The sequence below is a fragment of the Sus scrofa genome, chromosome 14, assembly GCF_054392235.1.
Source record: "Sus scrofa isolate SSC_HxYL_T2T_F1_AM1 chromosome 14, Sscrofa_HxYL_maternal_Yorkshire_Landrace_v2.0, whole genome shotgun sequence".
In the NCBI taxonomy this organism is placed as follows: domain Eukaryota; kingdom Metazoa; phylum Chordata; class Mammalia; order Artiodactyla; family Suidae; genus Sus; species Sus scrofa.
Window position 1 is genome coordinate 156,149,305 of NC_139396.1, and position 19,075 is coordinate 156,168,379.

The 19,075-nt window shown below is 50.2% G+C and overlaps 1 protein-coding gene across 37 annotated transcripts in view; it reads right to left on the reverse strand.

Annotated features, from left to right (window-relative positions):
* The window catches only part of CHST15 (carbohydrate sulfotransferase 15), a 100,496-nt gene that overhangs the window by 61,430 nt on the left and 19,991 nt on the right, over window positions 1-19,075 (reverse strand). For 8 of the 37 annotated variants that reach the window (XR_014827120.1, XR_014827122.1, XR_014827125.1 and 5 more), the window contains exon 3: window positions 3,006-3,105. The exons of 25 other annotated variants lie outside the window; for them this stretch is intronic. The gene's annotated coding sequence lies outside the window, so the exon portion shown is untranslated. Of the gene's footprint in view, window positions 1-3,005; window positions 3,106-10,642; window positions 10,810-19,075 lie in introns of all 37 variants that reach the window. 4 more of the 37 variants (XM_084995817.1, XM_084995813.1, XM_084995818.1 and 1 more) reach the window with 1 other exon arrangement.

The window sequence follows — 19,075 nt, forward strand, 5'->3', positions numbered from 1 at the left end:
GAGGAGAGGACGTGCAGAAGGAGGGCGGCTGGTCCACCCGTCGGTTGACAAACACGGAAGCTAAGACGGCGAGAGGATGGGACGGGTCCACACCCAGGACGGCGGGGCCGGAGCCCAGCCTCAACCCTTTTGTTCTTGGTCATCAAAGGGACAAGCCTGGACTCTGTGACTGAGCTGGTGGCTTCTGCGGCCCTCTGAAACTTCAGAGCCACAAAGGTGGCACCTCTCCAACAAGGCCGTGAGCTACGGGGTGTGGTCCCTGAGCTGAGATTCCCCAGCGTGGTCCCCATCCAGACCTGACACTCACCTGGCTGGTAACCCCAGACAAGTCCTTGCATCTCTGAGCCTGAACCTTATATGTAAACTATGGAGAAGGGACTGAAACTGCCTCTTTCAGCCCTAACACCCAGGCGGGTACGATTTGAAATTAACTCCTCCCCAGTATAAACCCACTATCATCATCTATTATGTCCTGCAGGGTTGCTAAGAAGCCAGCAGTTTTGCAGCGAGCACTGAAAAGCTGGCACAGCCTTTGCTTTAGGCTAGGCCAAGAAGCTGGATGATGAACCCCCAAACCCATAGAGTGTTTGCCCTTACTAGCAGCCCACACCAGTCTGCACATGTCTATTAAGGACTGTGGTGTGCAGGGCACTGTGTTGGCTGACGCTACAGCTAGGAAAAGTGCCCAACCCAGGCCCATGGAACATCCCATCTAACTCCAGAACAAAGGCTCCAGAGGCTCCAGAAAAGCACCCACCTACAGCATTATAGGTCCCACTTCAAGGACAGCCGCAGAGCCCACCAGCCCCTCTGCATCTGCAGAGCTGGGAGCACCAGCACTGGTTCCCAGGGCTGGAAACACACCCCACCAAGCAGGGCTGCCCTGCTGACCCTAGGATCTCCGACAGCTGAAGGCAGGAGGGCAGATCTTTCTAGTACCCTCCAGGACAGCTCACTCTCCCAGCAGGTAACCTGCTCCAGCTTGTTGTCTAATGCCCAGATGCATGGACAAGACCCAGCCAGATGCCTCTCTCTGAAATGCACAGAAAGATCAGGGGCAGGTGGGCAAGACGCTGCCAGCGTGTTCACGCTGCACCATCACCCAGTGACTGCAACGTGCAGACATTCTAAGGGTCTCAGGAGCACAACCGACGCAGCTCTTTTTCTGAAACCAAATGGAGGGAAATACTATTTCTAAGCACTCATTTCATTATTTCCAGTGGTAATTCCAATGGGTGCTAGATGTAGGTCCTAGATTTTTCCACTCAAGCCTGTACATCTATGATGATGGTTCTTCCCAACCTGAGACGAGCTTTCAGAGTTTGCTGTCAAACCCGCCCACCTACGTGGCTCTCAGCAAGAAGCAAGGCCAGTCCTGTGATGTAAAGCATGTGACGGAAGCAAAGTGCAATCTGTTTAAAGACATTTGAAATTCGAAGTGAATGATCAGGAATTCCCGTCGTGGCTCAGAAGTAACGACCCCGACTACTATCCATGAAGATGCAGTTCCATCCCTGGCCTCGCTCAGTGAGTTAAGGATCCTGACGTTGCCCTGAGCTGCGGTGTAGGTCGCAGACATGGCTCGGATCTGGCGTTGCTATGGCTGTAGAGCAGGTTGGCAGCTGCTGTTCTGATTCAGCCCCTAGCCTAGGAACCTCCATATGCTGCAGGTGTTACCCTATAAAGCAGAAAAGGAAAAAAAAAAGATCATTCTTTGTGTAGACTGGGATGTCTATTTCAAATCATGGGCCCAGTTCAGGGTGTTAAGTGACCCCAGAGATGGGGAAAAGAGAAGGCAAGAAACGTAGGTCCAGCACCTGCCATGTGCTAAGCCCCATGCCAGGTCCCTTCCTGATGGCAACCCTCCTGAGGTCAGCGCTGTGACCCTCAAGCTATATGCAGGAAATGGAGGCACAGCAGGGTTAAAATACATCTGGAGTCCCATGGCCAGCCAGTGGCAGGAACAAAACCCAACCACCAGTCTGTTTGGCTGCAAAGCCTGTGACTTCTCCCTGCATCCCATTGTCATGATGACTCCAGCTCTGGGAGAAACCTGCTCAGAACATACGGCTCAAGAACAGCGAGGTCAGCCTTCACCCAGCCCCACACTGTCTCCCGGGCAAAGAGGTGTGACTGGAGTTTTGCGACTGTGCCGCTGGACTATCAACTCTGCAAGGTCAGAATCCAGAGATGCTCAACCCTGAAGTCCAATCAGTGTAGGAACTAGATTTGCCTAGTTCCTGTATCAACCGTGCCTAGAATGGGGCGGGCATTCACTGAATAGATTTAAAATTAATGAGTGAAGGAAGAAGTCCAGAAAAGGGGTCTTACCATTTAGTGACAACAGCAAGAAAAGTGACATGAGCTAGCATTTAGTGAAGGCTTTCTGGTGTCCAGATACCATGCTGGGATTTATATGGATTAGTCTGCCTATACATGGTGAAAATCTATGAGGAAAAGACAATGCATACTCCCATTTGACAGGTGAATTTAATATTTAATGCTGCACCCCTCCACCCCTCTATGACTTAGAGTACAGGAGAGAGAGTGGGTCTGGACTCAAAAGGCCTGGGCAGAGCACCTGCCACCCCTCTTAACCAGCCATGTGACCGTAAGCAAACCTGGCATCACTTAGACCCTCATTCTCTTCTTCTCAAAGTATGACACACTGTCACATCATCCAGTGATCTCAGGACCCAGGTATGCGATCAATTCTTATTATTCTTGGTGCCTGCTTTCAAGGCTTCAAACTCCTGCAATGACAAGCCTTAACTACCAGCAGGGTGAAAGTGACATATTTTTAGACTAGAGGTCATTTTAGCTTTTGTACAACTGGACTGCAAAGATGACAGGTGGATTCTAGTTGCCTCCCAACAATTTTCCTTAACACAAATAGGACAATGAACAAAGAAGTGACTCCGAGTATAATGCAAGAGACCACGTATCAGGACCAAAAGGAGCAGGGTGTCTGTCACCCCTCACATGGGTCCTCAGAACCCTCTCACCTGCTTTGATGTGACTTCAGGAAGAGTAAAAAGGCCGCCGAGCAGCAGGAGATGCCCAAGCCAGATGTCAATCAGGACGGGCAGAGGAGAGAGATCTTGCCTAGAAGCAGAGAACTCATGTTCAAAACCAACTGCAGGGAGTTCCCATCGTGGCGCAGTGGTTAACGAATCCGACTAGGAACCATGAGGTTGCGGGTTCCATCCCTGGCCTCACTCAGTGGGTTAAGGATCCCACGTTGCTGTGGCTGTGGTGTAGGTTGCAGACGCGGCTCAGATCCCACGTTGCTGTGGCTCTGGCGTAGGCCGGAGACTACAGCTCCAATTAGACCCCTAGCCTGGGAACCTCCATATGCCACGGGAGCAGCCCAAGAAATAGCAAAAAGACAAAAAAACAAACAAAAAAAAAAAAAAACAAAAAAAAAAACAACCAACTGCAAATAATGAGTTTGCAGATGTACACCAGCCCCCCTACAATGAATAAATTAGAGGGGGTACTATTGAACGGGGAGCAGCTGCGTACTCCCCACCAGATGGCCTTGCTGATCTGAATAGTTTTAAACATTGTTTTATTTCCAAAGATAAGCAAAATAAGAATCTGGTTAACCCTTGAATGAGAAGAACCGCCTGGAAACACTTCTTTGGAACGTATTTCCTTTGGATGGAAAGAGTGAGCGATCTGACAGAATTACAATGTCATCTGGAAGGTTTTAAAACGAGGTGAAATGGGATTTCTCCAGAACATTCACCATCTGCCCACGAACAAGCCCAGCCCTTGCTAGATGTGACAAGGACCTGGACTCCAACACCAACCCTGGCTTGGGTGTGTAGACCCCAGGTCTGTGGGGAAGCGTGCCAACCCTCTAGTTGTATGAGGGAGCTGTGCCAGGAGCTGCAGAAAGCTCCAGGACAATTTGAAGCTTGCATGTTCGAAATATTTAAACGTTTCAGGAGTTCCTTGATGGCCTAGTGGTTGAGGATTCAGAGTTGTCACCACTGTGGCTTGGGTTTGATACCTGGCTTGGGAATTTTTGCCTGCCACAGGCATGGCCAAATAAATGAAACATTGAAAACATTGTTTAAAATTAAGTTATATTCAGATACATCACTAAGGGATACAAAATCTGTACAGAGTTGCAGCTTCATGGCTGTCTGAAAGCTGTTTAGGGCCAGCCCAGGGCAACTCCAGTGAGAACTTATTATCTTCTGCCTGTGTGAGCCCCTAGAGACCAATTTGAGAAGCACTGATATGGGGTGGGATGCGGGGGAGGGGGGGAGAACTAACCGCAGCTGAACACCTGCTCCAAGGCAGGGACTCCCTGCCTCTCATCTACTTCCAGGCGATGCTAAAGGCAGATGTAATCACTCCATTTTGTAGGTAAGAAAACTGAGGCTCTGGGCAGTGAAGCATCTTGTCCTAAATCACACAGCAAGTAGGTGGCAGAGCTGGATTTCAACACAAGCTGAAGCCCAAACTGCCCCTCCCTGCAGGGAGTGTGGGACCTGCAGGCACATTAAGTTTCTGATCACTTTGCTCCCAATTTTACTCACATAGAATATTACTTTTGGAACCCCAAAGTAAGAAAGGTGAACCCATAATAATAAATGTTGACTAAACAGGGGTGGCAAAGAGAAAAATGGACTGGACCAAGGCCCCCAGGGCATGAACTCCCATCTCTGAGCCTGTTTTCTCATCTATTGAAAAGGGGTGCCCTCTTGCCCCCCAGCTCAGATGGCCTGGGGGGATGGCCAATGAGGCCACAGGGTGGTACCAGACAAGGTGTCATGGCATGGAAGGGGTTTATCAAAGTGCTAAGCAGGACGTTACAGCCAAGTTTCACCCCCTCACTTCACAAGTTATCTTTGAATTAACAGTATCTTCCCACCAGACATACTATAATGCTCTTCTGTTAAAAAAAAAAAAATCCACTTTCTCTTTAACCAAGAACCACATGCCTGGGAGTGAGGCCAGGAGGGACATCTCCCTTGCCTCTCTGCCACGGCCATGGGCATTCCAGAGCCGACCACAGAATTCCCCAGAGTGGGTGGGCATCCGTGTTTAGAAACACGCACAATCCAAAAGAGCACCAGGGGACAAGAAACAGAAAGGACAGTGGGACCCTGGAGGACAATGTCTCGTGACTGACCACGTGCTGATGCCAAATGAGCCTCTGACTCCTTTGACGCAGGATCCCAATTCACACGGCTACACACACAAGGGAATGGGCACTGAAGGAGTAGCAGGTGGCAGGGACCAACAATGAAAGTCCACACCCCAGAAGTGTGTGAACACACACGCACACACAAAGACACACACACACATCTGTCTGTTGGCTCTGTGCCCTTGGGAAAATTGCTTTTCCATTTTCTCTGCCTCAGTTTGCTCATCTGTCAAATGGAAACAACAGCTCTACCTGAGAGCTCACATGAGGATTAAAGGGGTGATCCATGCAAATGCCTCTTAGGGTGCCGCCAACTCCACATGCTCCAGCAACAGCAGCCAAACCACTACCACTTCCCCCATTTCTCTTTCTTCTCCCTCTGCCATGTCTGCAAACAGGCTTCCGGCTCAGCAATATGGTCTCTTGCTTGGGCTACCCAGCCACGTCGGGATGCAAGGCAGGAAGAAGGAAAGCTGCAAAGACTGCATGTCAGCAACATCTCAAAAAGACTGAAATGGGCCATTTCCCAAGGTGACATGGCAGCAAAAATGCTGGTCCCACTAGGGCACCCGGAGCCAAGAACTAGGTTTTCAGGGTTTAAATTTTTTTTTTCCTCTTTAAGGCCACACCCACGGCATATGGAGCTCCTGGGCCAGGGATTAAATCTGAGCCACAACTGCCACCTGTGCCACAGCTGTGGCAACACTGGACCCTTTAACCCAGAGCACCAGGCCCGGGATCAAACTCATGCCTCCACAGTGACCCAAGCTGCTACAGTCAGATTCTCAACCCGCTGAGCCACAGCAGGATTTCCTGGAACTAGTTTTTAGATTGAAGAAGAGACCCTTGGAGTTCCCGTCATGGCTCAGCGGTTAACGAATCGGACTAGGAACCATGAGGTTTCGGGTTCGATTCCCGACCTTGCTAAGTGGGTTAAGGATCTGGCGTTGCCATGAGCTGTGAGCTGTGGTGTAGGTCGCAGATGTGGCTTGGATCCTGCGTTGCTGTGGCTCTGGCGTAGGCTGGCGGCTGCAGCTCTGATTTGAGCCCTAGCCTCCATATGCCTTGGGAGCAGACCAAGCAATGGCAAAAAGACAAAAAAAAAAAAAAAAAAAAAAAAAAAGACTGAAGAAGAGACCCAGATAAGAAATTAGTTTTTTAATGGTAGTTTTAGCCAATATTTGATAACTATAAATGGAGTACAACCTTAAAAAAGTAAAGAGGAGTTCCCACCGTGGTGCAGCGGAAATGAATCGACTATGAACCATGAGGTTTCGGATTCGATCCCCGGCCTCGTTCAGTGGGTTAAGGATCCAGAGTTGCCACGAGCTCTGGTGTGGTTCGAAGACACAGCTCGGATCCTGCGTTGCTGTGGCTGTGGTGTAGGCGGACAGCAACAACTCCGATTTGACCCCTAGCCTGGGAACCTCCACATGCCGCGAGTGCAGCCTTCAAAAGCAAAAAAAAAAAAAAAAAGTACACAGTTAGCAAAACCAAAATATATGCAGTCATATCAGTTAAACTAATGGCAACATAAAGCTCTTTAGGCGTCAACTGATTAATTGTAAAAATAATTAATCAATTCGTTTCAAAGACAGTTTCAAATCCTTCTAACCTGCTTGACACTTTTAGAAGAGACCCAGTTTCCAACAACGCCTCTCAAGTCTGAAATCCAGATTCCCAACCTCTAAAATAAATAGGTCGAGTGAGTGTTTATTTATAGGCACACGTCACCCAAGATGCTGAACACAGATACGTCCCATCTATCGAAAGGAGTTCTCTTCTCCATTAAGCAGAGATGCGCTGAAGGAGTTTGGCGGCAAGTGACTTCTTTCAGACAATTCCTCCAAGCTTTGATACTTGAAGCTGGAGAGGTGGACATTCAATCAACACTGTAACAAAGGTGTGTTCTCTAAGAACAGCTCCGTTTCTCTGGGGCCCGAGAAGATGCTGCTTCAGCAGAGCCCTCCACGCCCCCCTCGCTGATGCAAATGAACTTGCGGAGTGGGAAGAGCAAAGGAAGCTGGGCAGCAAGAGCCGCTCTAGGAACTCCGTCCTACCCGAACGAGTAAACACGCAACCTCTTGGAATTAACCGCAGGGCGGAACCTCTTCCATAAAGATCTGGAAAACCTTCAGGCCTCTTTAGGAAGGTCAGGACTTATCTGGAGAGGGAAGACTTCTTCCTGGCCTAAAAAACAGTCTCAAATTTTTTTAAACTCAGACTTAAAAAAAAAAAATCCTTGTAGCTGACTTTCTATCAAGAACTGCTCTAGTCAGTTGAGAAAAATAAATCCATCAAATCCCTTCTACTTTTTTTTTTTTTTTTTTTTTGCTTTCCAAGGCTGCACCCGTGGCATATGGAGGTTCCCAGGCTAAGGTTCTAATCGGAGCTGTAGCCACCAGCCTACACCAGAGCCACAGCAATGCGGGGTCCGAGTGGCATCTGCAACCTACAGATGCCACTGCAACCTACAGTTCATGGCAATGCCGGATCCTTGACCCACTGAGTGAGGCCAAGGATCGAACCTGCAACCTCATGGTTCTTAGTCAGATTCATTTCCACTGTGTCACTTTTTATTTTTCTTTGTAAGGCCCCACCTGCAGCATTTGGAAATTCCCAGGCTGGGGGTTGAATGGGAGCTGCAGTGGCAGGCCTGCACCATAGCCAGGGCAACACCAGTTCCAAGCCATACCTGTGACCTGTGCCGCAACTTGGGGCAACACTGGATCCTTGACTCACAGAGCAAAGGCAGGGATCCAACCTGCATCCTCGGAGAGACGCCATCAGGCTCTCAACCTGCTGAACCACAACGGGAACTCCCTCCTTCTACTTCTCCTGTGTGTGCTTGCTGGACCGGCATCGGCCTTGACCACTGGACTCTAAGCCCCGTGAAGGCAAGAATGCCTCTTCTGTTCACTTCTACAATCATTTCCTAAAGAAAGACAGTCAGAAAGGCAGGCAGGAAGCAGGCAACACATTCATAAGCATAGCGCAGTCTAAACAGAGAATTCCCAATAGGTTGGGGGGGAGAGGGGGGTATTTAAAATAGGATTTTCAACTCTGCAGGTTTTCAAATTCTGCCGCTCTAAGATTAGTCCTTATGGCACTGAAAACCCATTTCCTGGCATCTCTCAGGCCTGCAGCTGGCACTGGCTTCCACAGAGGGGCTGTTTGGTGGGCTGGCCCAGGGCTTGCCAGCCCCAGGTTCCTGACACCCACAGAGAGGAATGGTCCCCGCCTGCCCCCAGTTCTGCTGGGGCAGAAGCCACGGCCCCAGAGGGCCTGGCACTGGATCTCCCCCCTGCCAAACTCAAAAGTACCTCCCTGCCTTTCAAAATGAGCTTCCATACTTAAGAAAACACCAAAATGATACGTCTTAGTAAATTATATGATCCTTATCTGTGGCCAGAGGTTTTGTTTTCTTTCCATTTTGTTTTGTTTTTACCCATTTTCAGCTCTTACAAGCCCTTCAGGCAAATTTCTGAATGCACTCAGTCTACAGTTTCCCAGCACGCGCCACAAAACCCCAGGACTGAGTGTAGGACGAAAGAAAAAAACAGAAAAACACCCCCCTCTTTTTGGCTCATTTTCATTCCTTTCCTGTAAAGGAAATTTGGAAACGTTTCAAAAACATCAAGTATTCAGAGTTGACTAAGGACCCAAATTACCTTTCTCTTTCTCTTTTCTTTCTCGTTTTCTTTCTTTTTCTCTTCTTTTTTTGTCCCCTCAGCTACTTTCCCCTCTTCTATACTTAAAAGAGATCAAATACCAACTACTCATGCAATGAAATGAGTTCCTCCATGTAATTAATTTGAAGGATTTACTGGGGTTTATGGGTGGAAGAAACCAGACATTTAGGTTAGAATAATTGCCCATGGCATGACAGAGTGCTGGGGCTGGAAGAGTTTAAGTGTCAACCAGTCCTGTTCCAGCAGGTTGGGGGTGGGGGGTGAGGCGGGGATGGGGGATGGATGCTTCTGCGGGTTCTTTAGCTAATTCTAGCTGGGTCTGTCACTGCTGCCGCCCGTGTGCAGCCCTCACCGCCCCCTCCTCCTCTGAAATTGGCTGAAAGAGACAAGTTTACGTTGTCACAAAGCAATCTGGGCTGACCTTCACTTTTCTGAATGTACACACACTGGGATTATTTTAGTTTTCGAATGACAAAAGAATTGACGACACTGCTGGACCATCTTTGGCTAACTCAGTTTTTCTGAGGTTTTCACACCCTTCAAGTTGTAAAACCTTGAGCAGAAATGAATGAACAAATCCCGCAGATGCTTTTCCCAACGAAAGGCCAACAGCATTCGCTTTGCAATGGGAAGGGGGCATTTCAATCTGGGGGGGAAGAGGGGGTGCCCTACCTGGACTGCCAATCGCCCCCCCTCCCAGAGGGTGGGTCAACACGGCACCAGCTCCTTCTCAGGGCTGCCTCTCCTGGGTCCCTCCTGTTCCCCTCACAGCTTTCTGAGACCAGGCAGGGCCCTTTGGCAACAGCAGGATTGTATGAACACATGCAATCCAGGGAGGGAGGGTTCCCTGTGCTCCCCTCACCCCACCACTCTCGCTGGGACTGACACCCCCCGCCTCCAGGCGTATTTGCAGCTGGAGCAGAGAAGCTGTTTGCGCAACGCAGAATAACTGGCTGGGCTTCTCAGGGCATCTCCGGGCCTGCAGACCCTGGTCCCTAGTGATGTGACAACAGCACCCCACATGTCACATTCCGCCCTTATTCTGGGGATGTGATAATGTGCCAAGACTCCTGCAGGCAGCACACTTGAGGTCTCTTTAAAATTCTCTTTGGGGATTTTAAAGGAGAAATTAGGAAAAAATTTCAAAGGTAGCATGGAGCTGTTAGATGTTTATCTTCTTTGACTATTTTTTTCCGGCTGGTAATTTCCATCTGCATCATTCAGTGAAACCACTGGCATCTTCACACCTGTCCAGACCCATCTGTCCAGTCATCAGTGCTCAGCCTGGAAGAGGGTGAAGAAAAGGGCAAACGCCCATCCTGCCCCCTAAGACCCGCAATCCCGTTAGGCACAGAAGCCACCAGAACAGAACCGCAGCCCCAAACCCAGGCACCCGAGAGGCCATCTTTTTAAAGTCCGCGTTTCCCCCGTAAGGAAAAGTCAGTGGATCTGCCCCAAATCCAGGGTGACTTTCAAGGCGGACCAACAGGACGTTTAGAGGAGGGGAGGTGTTGGTGGACAATTAAGCTTCTGACTAGAAGCCTAAGCCATCAAGTACGCGGCGCAAAAAGCTCCAAGTCCAAGGTAACATTTCCCCAGGTAGAGCTGGGTTTTCAAATTTCATTAAAGGCTGTGTCTAAACACGTAAAATGAAAATGATGTATTGAGGCAATTATCCAGATACTTAATGTCAAAACTCCCGGAACCTTTGCCTCAATTAGTGAAATAACCGAAGCAAAAAATGAGCAGATGGCCAATTCCTGGAACAGCTGCTTCTAGTTCTCACCTCCTCTGGGGTCGGAGGCAGGGCCATGGGGGCGGTGCCAACGGCTCCCCACTGGTGAGCAGTTCCTGGGGTGCAGGGCGGTGGCTACAAGCCCAGGGGGCATGCAGGTGGCTGGAGTCCTTGTGCTGAGTCCGCAGCCTGACCCCAAGCCTGCTTCAGTTCCCCATCTGCAAAAAGGGGATGATAATGAGAACATGGAGTCTGACAGAACGGCAGGAAGGCCAGAGATGATCCAGGGAAAGTGCCGAGCGGGAAGCCTGGGAGCCTGGGAGTGCCTGACTAGCTGGCTGCTACTCTTATGATGTTTGCCAATTTGCCATCACCATTGCTATTATTCCTATTAGGATTAGTATTTTATGTCATATTGTTATTACTATCATTCCTCCTCGTAGAGTTTGTGTTTAGCGAACATGTCGGGTGTGTCTCTGGTCTGGTGTGCGTCACACCACTCTGTCTGTGTTTCATTCTGGCCGCTTCTAGAAAGCCAGCTCCCTGAAATGCATCAGAAACGAATGACTTCGCCGTCTGTTGCAACGACGGATCCCTCATATTCTAATCCAGAAAAAGAAGATCAAAGCCCACATATTTTCATGTCTTCTAAGCCTGTTTAAAAAGAATCGCTATGCTCTTATTTAAAAATTCTGCTTTCCGGAGTTCCCGTCGTGGCGCAGTGGTTAACGAATCCAACTAGGAACCATGAGGTCGCGGGTTCGGTCCCTGCCCTTGCTCAGTGGGTTAATGATCCGGCGTTGCCGTGAGCTGTGGTGTAGGTTGCAGATGCGGCTCGGATCCCGCGTTGCTGTGGCTCTGGCGTAGGCCGGTGGCTACAGCTCCGATTCAACCCCTAGCCTGGGAACCTCCATATGCCGCGGGAGCTTTCCTATCACCTGCCTTGATAGCTCTACTCTTTACAAAAAAAAAAAAGAAGAAGAAGAAGAAGAAAATCAGAAAGACAGAGGAAATACTTATTCATTTAAAAAGACCATATCTTGTGAATAACCGCAAAGTATTCCATTTCAATAAAAAACATAAATGCAAATGATAAAAACAGGATCATTTTCTTTTTTTTCTTTTTTTTTCTTTTTAGGGCTGCACCTGCAGCACATGAAAGTTCCCAGACTAGGGGTTGTCTCAGAGCGACAGCTGCCAGCCTACACCACAGCCACAGCAACGCCAGATCCTTAACCCACTGAGCAAAGCCAGAAATTTAACCCATATCCTTACAGACACTATGTCTTAACCTATTGAGCCACAAAGGGAACTCCAGGATCATTTTTATTTTAAATGTTAGGACTGAGGCTATTCGGGGGCCCAAACCCACAAAGATGGCAGGGCAAGGAGATAGTGCAAGCTAGGCAGAAAAGTATCTGAACAGCTCTGAGCACTTCCCTCCCTGGGCTAAGCCGCAGGCAGATGTGAGTGGACATGAGCAGTCAGGGTGCGGACTCTGCTTCTCAGAGGTGAGAAGACACCCGGCGTCCCACCACAGACATCCAGCTGGCATCGTGCCCCCTGGTCCCTTGGAGGCAGTGAGTCTTAACTTCCAGCTCCACGGGGCAAAGACGCAAACTCCTTGCACTAACATCTGACTTGCTCTCCACTATGGGGAGAATCGGGCTCAGCTGAATCCTGCATGTTTCGCTGGAGCAGAATCAGGGCCACGCAGGCCATAAAGACCATCAGGAAACGCGAGTCTTGTGAAGTTCAAGAGCGTCCCTGCCGTTGCCAGGTGCCATCTGTGGTGTGGAGGGCATGACACTGCAGGAGTTATGAGGGCTGGGCCTTGGGGGTTGGGCAGGGGGCTCAGGGTTGGGGAGCCCAGAGTCTCTGGCCAGTTGAAGGGTGCCCCCACCCCAAGAGAGGATGGAAGGAGCGGAGGGCAGGGCCTGTGGTCTGGGGAAGGTGGATGAGGGTGGGGGAGTCAGGCATTTCCCCAGAGACCAAGAGGCCCTCGGGACTCCCGGGTTCATGACTTCAGGCTGGAGAACCTTGAGTCACTGACGTTGAAGGGCGAGACAGAGCGGACGCCCCATCTGGTGTGAGACTCGGGTCCCACCACCTGGCGAGGGAAGCCTGAGCGGAGGCCGTCAGCTGGTCCCGCCCAACCGGACCCCACCCTCCCCTCCCAGGGGAACAGATCTCGCTCTCCCTGGCTCAGCTTTGACAGTCCCTGTTTCCCGGGCCCCACCAACCAGATCTGCACATTAGGTCCCATTAACTGTGAGATAAGGTGAAGGCGGCACCCCGAGAATCGAAGTTCCCGCCGCACTCCCGGCAGCCATTCGCCTCTGGCCACAGGGCCCCACTGGTTTCCTGGGACGACCTGAAAATACCGATGTCACCCAGGGTGCTGTCAGAGCAAATGACAGAGGACGGTGAAGGGAAGGCCTGGCAGAGAGAAGAGCCGTGTCCCAACAGAGGGGCTTCCCTCTTCACGGCGTGGCAGGACAGTGTCATCCAAGAGAGAGTTTTTAGAAGAAAAGAAAACCCTGCACTTAGTCATAGACTAGGAGTTCCTCTTGGTAAGAACCCAACTAATATCCATAAGGATGCAGGTTCGATCCCTGGCCTGGCTCAGTGGGTCCAGGATCTGGCACTGCCATGAGCCACAGTGTAGGTCACAGATGCAGCTCGGATCTGGTGTTGCTGTGTCTGTGGTGCAGGCCGGCAGCTGCAGCTCCAATTCGACCCCTGGCCAATGTGGCCCAAATGAGAAAAAGAAAAAAAGAAAAGAAAAAGTTGCAGACCAAAGCACAGGACAGAAGCAAAGTTTCTAGCCATCCCCACGTCCAGCGCCCATCCACCGAGGCCTGATTCCAGGGAGGCCAAGCCCCCGACCCCCGGGGGTCATATTTGACCCTCAGACTAAGACGGCACCTCCAAACTAGCCTATTCAACAGAGATCATTAAACCCCTACCGCGTGCCAGGCCCCCGTGTAGCGCCAGGAACAGAGAAGTGAGCTGAAGAAGGCTGTGCCCAGAGGAGCCCGCAGGCCAGGGGTAGAAGCATCCAGAACCCTACAAAGAAGATAAACGTTTGACAGGCCGAGGGCTGTGGGTGAACATGAGCTGCTGACAGACCAGCATGCTCATCTGCATGTCGCGGCCCGCCACACCTCCCTCTGGGGACTCCCACTGTCCCCCGAGAAACGGCGGGGCCAAGGCAGGAAGCAAAAATGAAACCCGATTCACTTTCTGGACAGTTCTGTAGCTTAGAGTTTGGAGGGGCTCCCATTCCACTGGAGTAGAGACTTGGATGAAATTTAATTTAAAAGTCAAGGTGGAGTTTTCACCTTGACCGAAGGCTGGTCAGGGCCCACCCATGCCTGACTGCAGGGCAGATGGGTGTTTGCTTCTGTGCTGGTACTTTCTTCCGAACAAGGAGCATCAGAGCAGATGCCTCTTTCTTTCGTCCTTTCTTTCTTTATTTATTTTTTTTATTTTTGCTTTTTAGGGTCTCACTTGTGGAAGTTCCGGGCCAGGGGTCGAATCGGAGCTGCAGCTGCCGGCCTACTCCAGCCACATCTGTGACCTACATCGCCTCTCACGGCAACGCCAGATCCTTAACCCACTGCAGATGCTTGTTTTAAAGGCAGCAGCAGAGAGAAGTGGCAGGGAGGACAGAGCCCCTGGACAGCTCCTCCTCTCGCTGGACAAGGCACCCTGGAGGCCAGGGGTGTCATCAGCCTGAAACCCCGTGCCCAGGTGAGCAGAACGGTGGGGGGACACCAGGGGCACTGCTCACCAACTCCAATTCCCTGACCTCCAGGCTCAGATTCCAGCAAGGAAAGGAAAGATCCCAGAGCAGCGGCGCCCAACAGAAAGGGAATGTGAGCTACATGGCCAAGTGTAAATATGCCAGAGGAAGTTCATTTTCACATATTTCATTCCATATTATCATTTCAACATGTATGCGGTATGTCATTAATTATAGAGTTACATTATTTTTTTCATACTAAGTCTTCAAAATCCAGTGTGTATTTTACATGTATAATACATCTCAATTTGGATGCCGAATGTTCATCAGAAGTACCTGATTTGTATTTAGACTCCCTAAAATTCACAACTGAAAATGTAGAGGGAGTTCCCCGGTGGCTCAGTGGGTTAAGGACGTGGTGTTGTCTCTGCTGTGGTGGGGATTTGGTCCCTGTCCCCAGAACATCTGCATGCCGCGGGTTCGGGAAGGAAGGAAGGACGGAAAGAAGGAAGGGGGAAAGGAAGAAATAAAATGGAGCGGTCCGTGCCCAAGTTGCTCCAAACATTCTCAAAAATTTTCCAAGAATTGAACTGGATGCATGTTTTAAATTTTAAACTGATTAAAATGAAATGCTATTCAAATTTTCAGTTCCTCGGTGGTACTGGTCACATTTCAAGGGCTCACTGGCCACGTGTGGCTTATGTTACCATCTGGGCAGCACTGAGGCAGAGTATCTCCAGTGTCCCAGAAAGCTCTGTTGTACACGGCTGCTCAGGACAGACAACCACTGGAGGACGAGGTCTCTTATTTCCTTCATTCCCCTCCTTTCCCAGCCTCCCAACAACGGGCACTGGAAAATCACTGTTTCCCAAATTGATGGAAGACTCCCTATGGCCCTGGGTAAAACAGTGCTTCCACCTCTGCCCCAGATCTGCAGAATCTACTTGGGGCAGGGAGAGGCAGGTGGGCAGGTGACTTTTAAGCCTCAAGCCAATGGCCACAGAATTTCCTTCTTTCCAAGTCTCCCTTATCCAGCCACGGCCACTGTTGTGAGTCAGGAATTTGATGGAACCAGGGCAGTGCATACACCACCTTGGAACTCAGCCAGGGCTGGCCCCCATGGGGCTCTGCACATGGGACAGAGTCCTCTCCCCTCGAGCTTCCTGTCTGTATCAGGGACACCAACATACCTGCACTCATAACTGTCGTCAACACACAGGGATGTTCAGGAAGTGTCAGTTGCCTCTTCTCCCTGCTTTGGACCCCCAGTCACTCTAAGCATCAGCCTTGCAGGCAGGAAAGGCTTTCTCCCCACCTTGAACATGGGGTGGAAAAGTCAGGCTTGTCAAGCTACACAAAAGAAGGGAGTGTGCAGAACCAGTTGGTTCAGGGACTGGATTGATTTGCAAGTAAAATCTTTCTAAGAGGAGGCAGCCCCCACCCCCTCCAGGAGAGAGGAACCCCAGGTTGGCCACTTTCATCATAAGGATTAGCCTAGAGGCTCTACTTCAAGGCAGGCAGACACCCAAAAGGGTGGCGACTAAATGCTCGATTCTGGACTCTTCCCAGATACCAACAAATCCCCACTGCCAAGTTCAGGCACAAAGACTGGCTTCCAGTGAAACGTGACCATAGGGTGCAGGCTCCCAGTAGGGATGGGCGTCTTTCTGGGTCATCATAGGGACTTTCTCTCCACTCATTCCCAGTTTATCCATTCAACACAAACCTGCAGAATGGCCAGCAGTTACCCCAAGGTCTTTCCTTTGGAGGCAAGGGGCAAAGGACAGTCAGTCTGACTGTATGTTTCTCCAAGCTCTTATTTCACCTTTCAGGAGACTCATCTGCTGCTGGGGGGAACTGCATGTGGTATAATTGCATGGAAAATGGGCCACATCTGCTGAAGTTGAGTCCTCTCATTCCCAAAGACCAGCATTTCTACTCCTAGGTATGTGCCCCACAGAAACATGCTCCAGTGCTGATCAAAGGCATGCACCACAATTGGAATGCTCAGTGCACCAGCTGGAAGGCCAAACTAAAGCTGCCAGCAACACCAGGGAAGAACCTCACAAACACAGTATTGAGCACAAGAAACCAGACACAAAGGAGGACACTGGACATTGTTCATTTATATAAAGTACAAAGAACAGATGGAACCTGCAGAGGTGGTGAAGGTCAGGATGGAGATCTCCCCTGACCGTGGACTGGGGGTGATCAGTGAGCAGAAAGGAACTGGGGGTCTCTGGGATGCTGTTCACACTTGACCATGGGGCTGGCTGCACAGGGAAGTTCTGTTCATGCAAATCCATGCAGGTGTAAGCATTTGGTAAGTGCCCTCTAATTAGGTCTGTTATACTCCATGAGTGGGGGTGGGGGTGGGGTGGGACTCATAAAAAAGAAAGTATGGGACCTCAAGGAGATAGAACTCAAAGCCTCCCGACAAGAATTACCTGACCCTTATCATCATCCCACCCATCTCCCTGTAATGGCCCCTCCTCCACCTTGAGCAACCTGGCCTACCTACTCCTTCCTGCCCCCTACAAGGAAATGTAGGTGGCCCATTCCTCACCCCACCCCTATAGAGGCCTTATATGCCCCCAAACAACCAGCACATGTATCCTAAGACCCCTCTTTCCCGAACAAATCAGCAGGTCAGCAGGTGTATCCTAGGACCCCTCCTCTCTCCCTGGGCTATAAAATCGGACATGACCATGCACTCATTGTCGGCTCTCCCTGATTATCAGGAGGTCATCCTGCTGTGCTAGCAGTGATTCTTATCTCGACAAACTCTTCTTGCTCTTCACTTCGCTATGAGTCGGGAAAATTCTTCTTTCAAACCGCGCCACAACAGAAAGAACAGCTGGTAGTGGGTCTTTCTCCCGTAGAAAACAAGAGAGAAATAAAGGGCACATAGGAGATTTGAGGCCGGCATGGACGTGTCAATGAAATTCAGCCCTCTTGCCTTGACCACAAAAGACAACACCCACTTCCTTTCAGAAGCACCAAACCAAAGCCACCTCCACTCGCAAACACTCAGTGATTCTGGGACCCAGCTCACAGTCCAAAGGCTAATGATCTCCATTTGCCAGGTTCAAAGGACTTTCAGAGCCTTAAATGACTCTTCTCAGGGTGGACTTGGTCAGGAGGCCACAAGCCCTGGTTCTCCTGAGCCATGTCATAGGGCCAGTCTGGCAGCCACCTGCAGGTTGAGCACATGCTGGGAAAGCATGGGATCAAAGAGAAGGCTCTCACTTATTCCTTTAGCCACTTTCTTTCTTTGTTTCCTTTTTTCCCCTTTTTTTCTTTTTGGCTGCCCCATGGCATATGGAAGTTCCCAGACCAGTGATCAAATCCAAGATGCAGCTTTGACCTACACCCACAGCTGCAGAGACACTGGATCCTTAACTCACTGTGTTGGGCCAGGGAGTGAACCCTCACCTCCATAGTGACAATCCTTAACCTGCTGCACCACAGTGGGAACTTTTTTTTTTTTTGGTCTTTTTAGGGCTGCCCCTGCGGCATGTGGAGGTTCGCAGGCTAGGGGTCGAATCAGAGCTACAGCCGCCGGCCTATGCCACAGCCACAGCAACGTCAGATTCCAGCTGCATCTGCAACCTGCACCACAGCTCATGGCAACGCTGGATCTTTAACCCACTAAGCGAGGCCAGGGATAGAACCCACAAGCTCATGGTTCCTAGTCAGATTCATTTGCACACGCTACGACGGGAACTCCCCACAGGGGGAACTTTGATAGTATTATTTTCTCATATCTTTACAGTTTCCTTCCATTGAAGGCATTGTCTGAGAAGGCCAGTGCACAGGCCAAAACAGCAATCCAGAACCTCATTCTTTCATTCCTTACCAGGTTCCATTCTACATGGCTGTGCTGGGCACACAGTGGCAGACAGGGCAGGCGGGATTCCTGCCACTTCAGAGTTTGTGGGGTTTTGCAGAAGAGAGAGTCTGTTTTGTATGCTCATCTCTCCTTCCTTCCCTCCTTCCTTCCTCTCTTCCTCCCTCTCTCTCTGGTTTGTACATTAAAATTTTTCCCCAATAGCTTTGAACCTGACATGTTATTAACTCAGACTCCTGCACCAGGTCATAAAATACTGTGGACTTTTTTCCTATTATTTTTCTTTTCAAAATAAAAGCAATGATTACAGATGTCTCAACAGGGAAAATAAAACCAGCTTTTGTTTGCCCACCAAGGTGCTGTAACTTGTCATTTACTGAGAAAGTTAAGGACCGGCTGAGCGTCCCCTTGAAAGGGAGGCTCTGATGCCAGACAGGCAGGTACAACAAACCTTGCTTCATGGTCCTGGGCTCAGCAAGAGCAGCTGTGACCTCTAGAGCCGCCTCTCTCTCCCCAGCCAAGAGATGCATAAAAGATGATTTCTTTCTTCGGGCGTCACAGCCCCATTCAGACCCATCAGCCTGTGACAATGAAAGCAGAGCACAGTGTCCTGGCTCCCTTTGAGCTCACATCCCCAGTGACCTCATACAAACTGAGAACAAAAGGCGGGAAATCCAGTGGCAGTCCACAGTAACTCCTCCGAGACGAGACGGGGCTCTGAGGAGCTTTCCGTAGGGCTTCTGAGCAGAGCAACCCCCAAGCCCTGCCCCCAAGAGAAACTAATTTTAATCTTCATTCAAGATCCGCAGTCCCAATTCGAAACCTGCAAGTCCTGGCTCTCCTCTGCTGGAACCTCCCCTCTCCTTGGCAGCCAGCCCTGGATGCT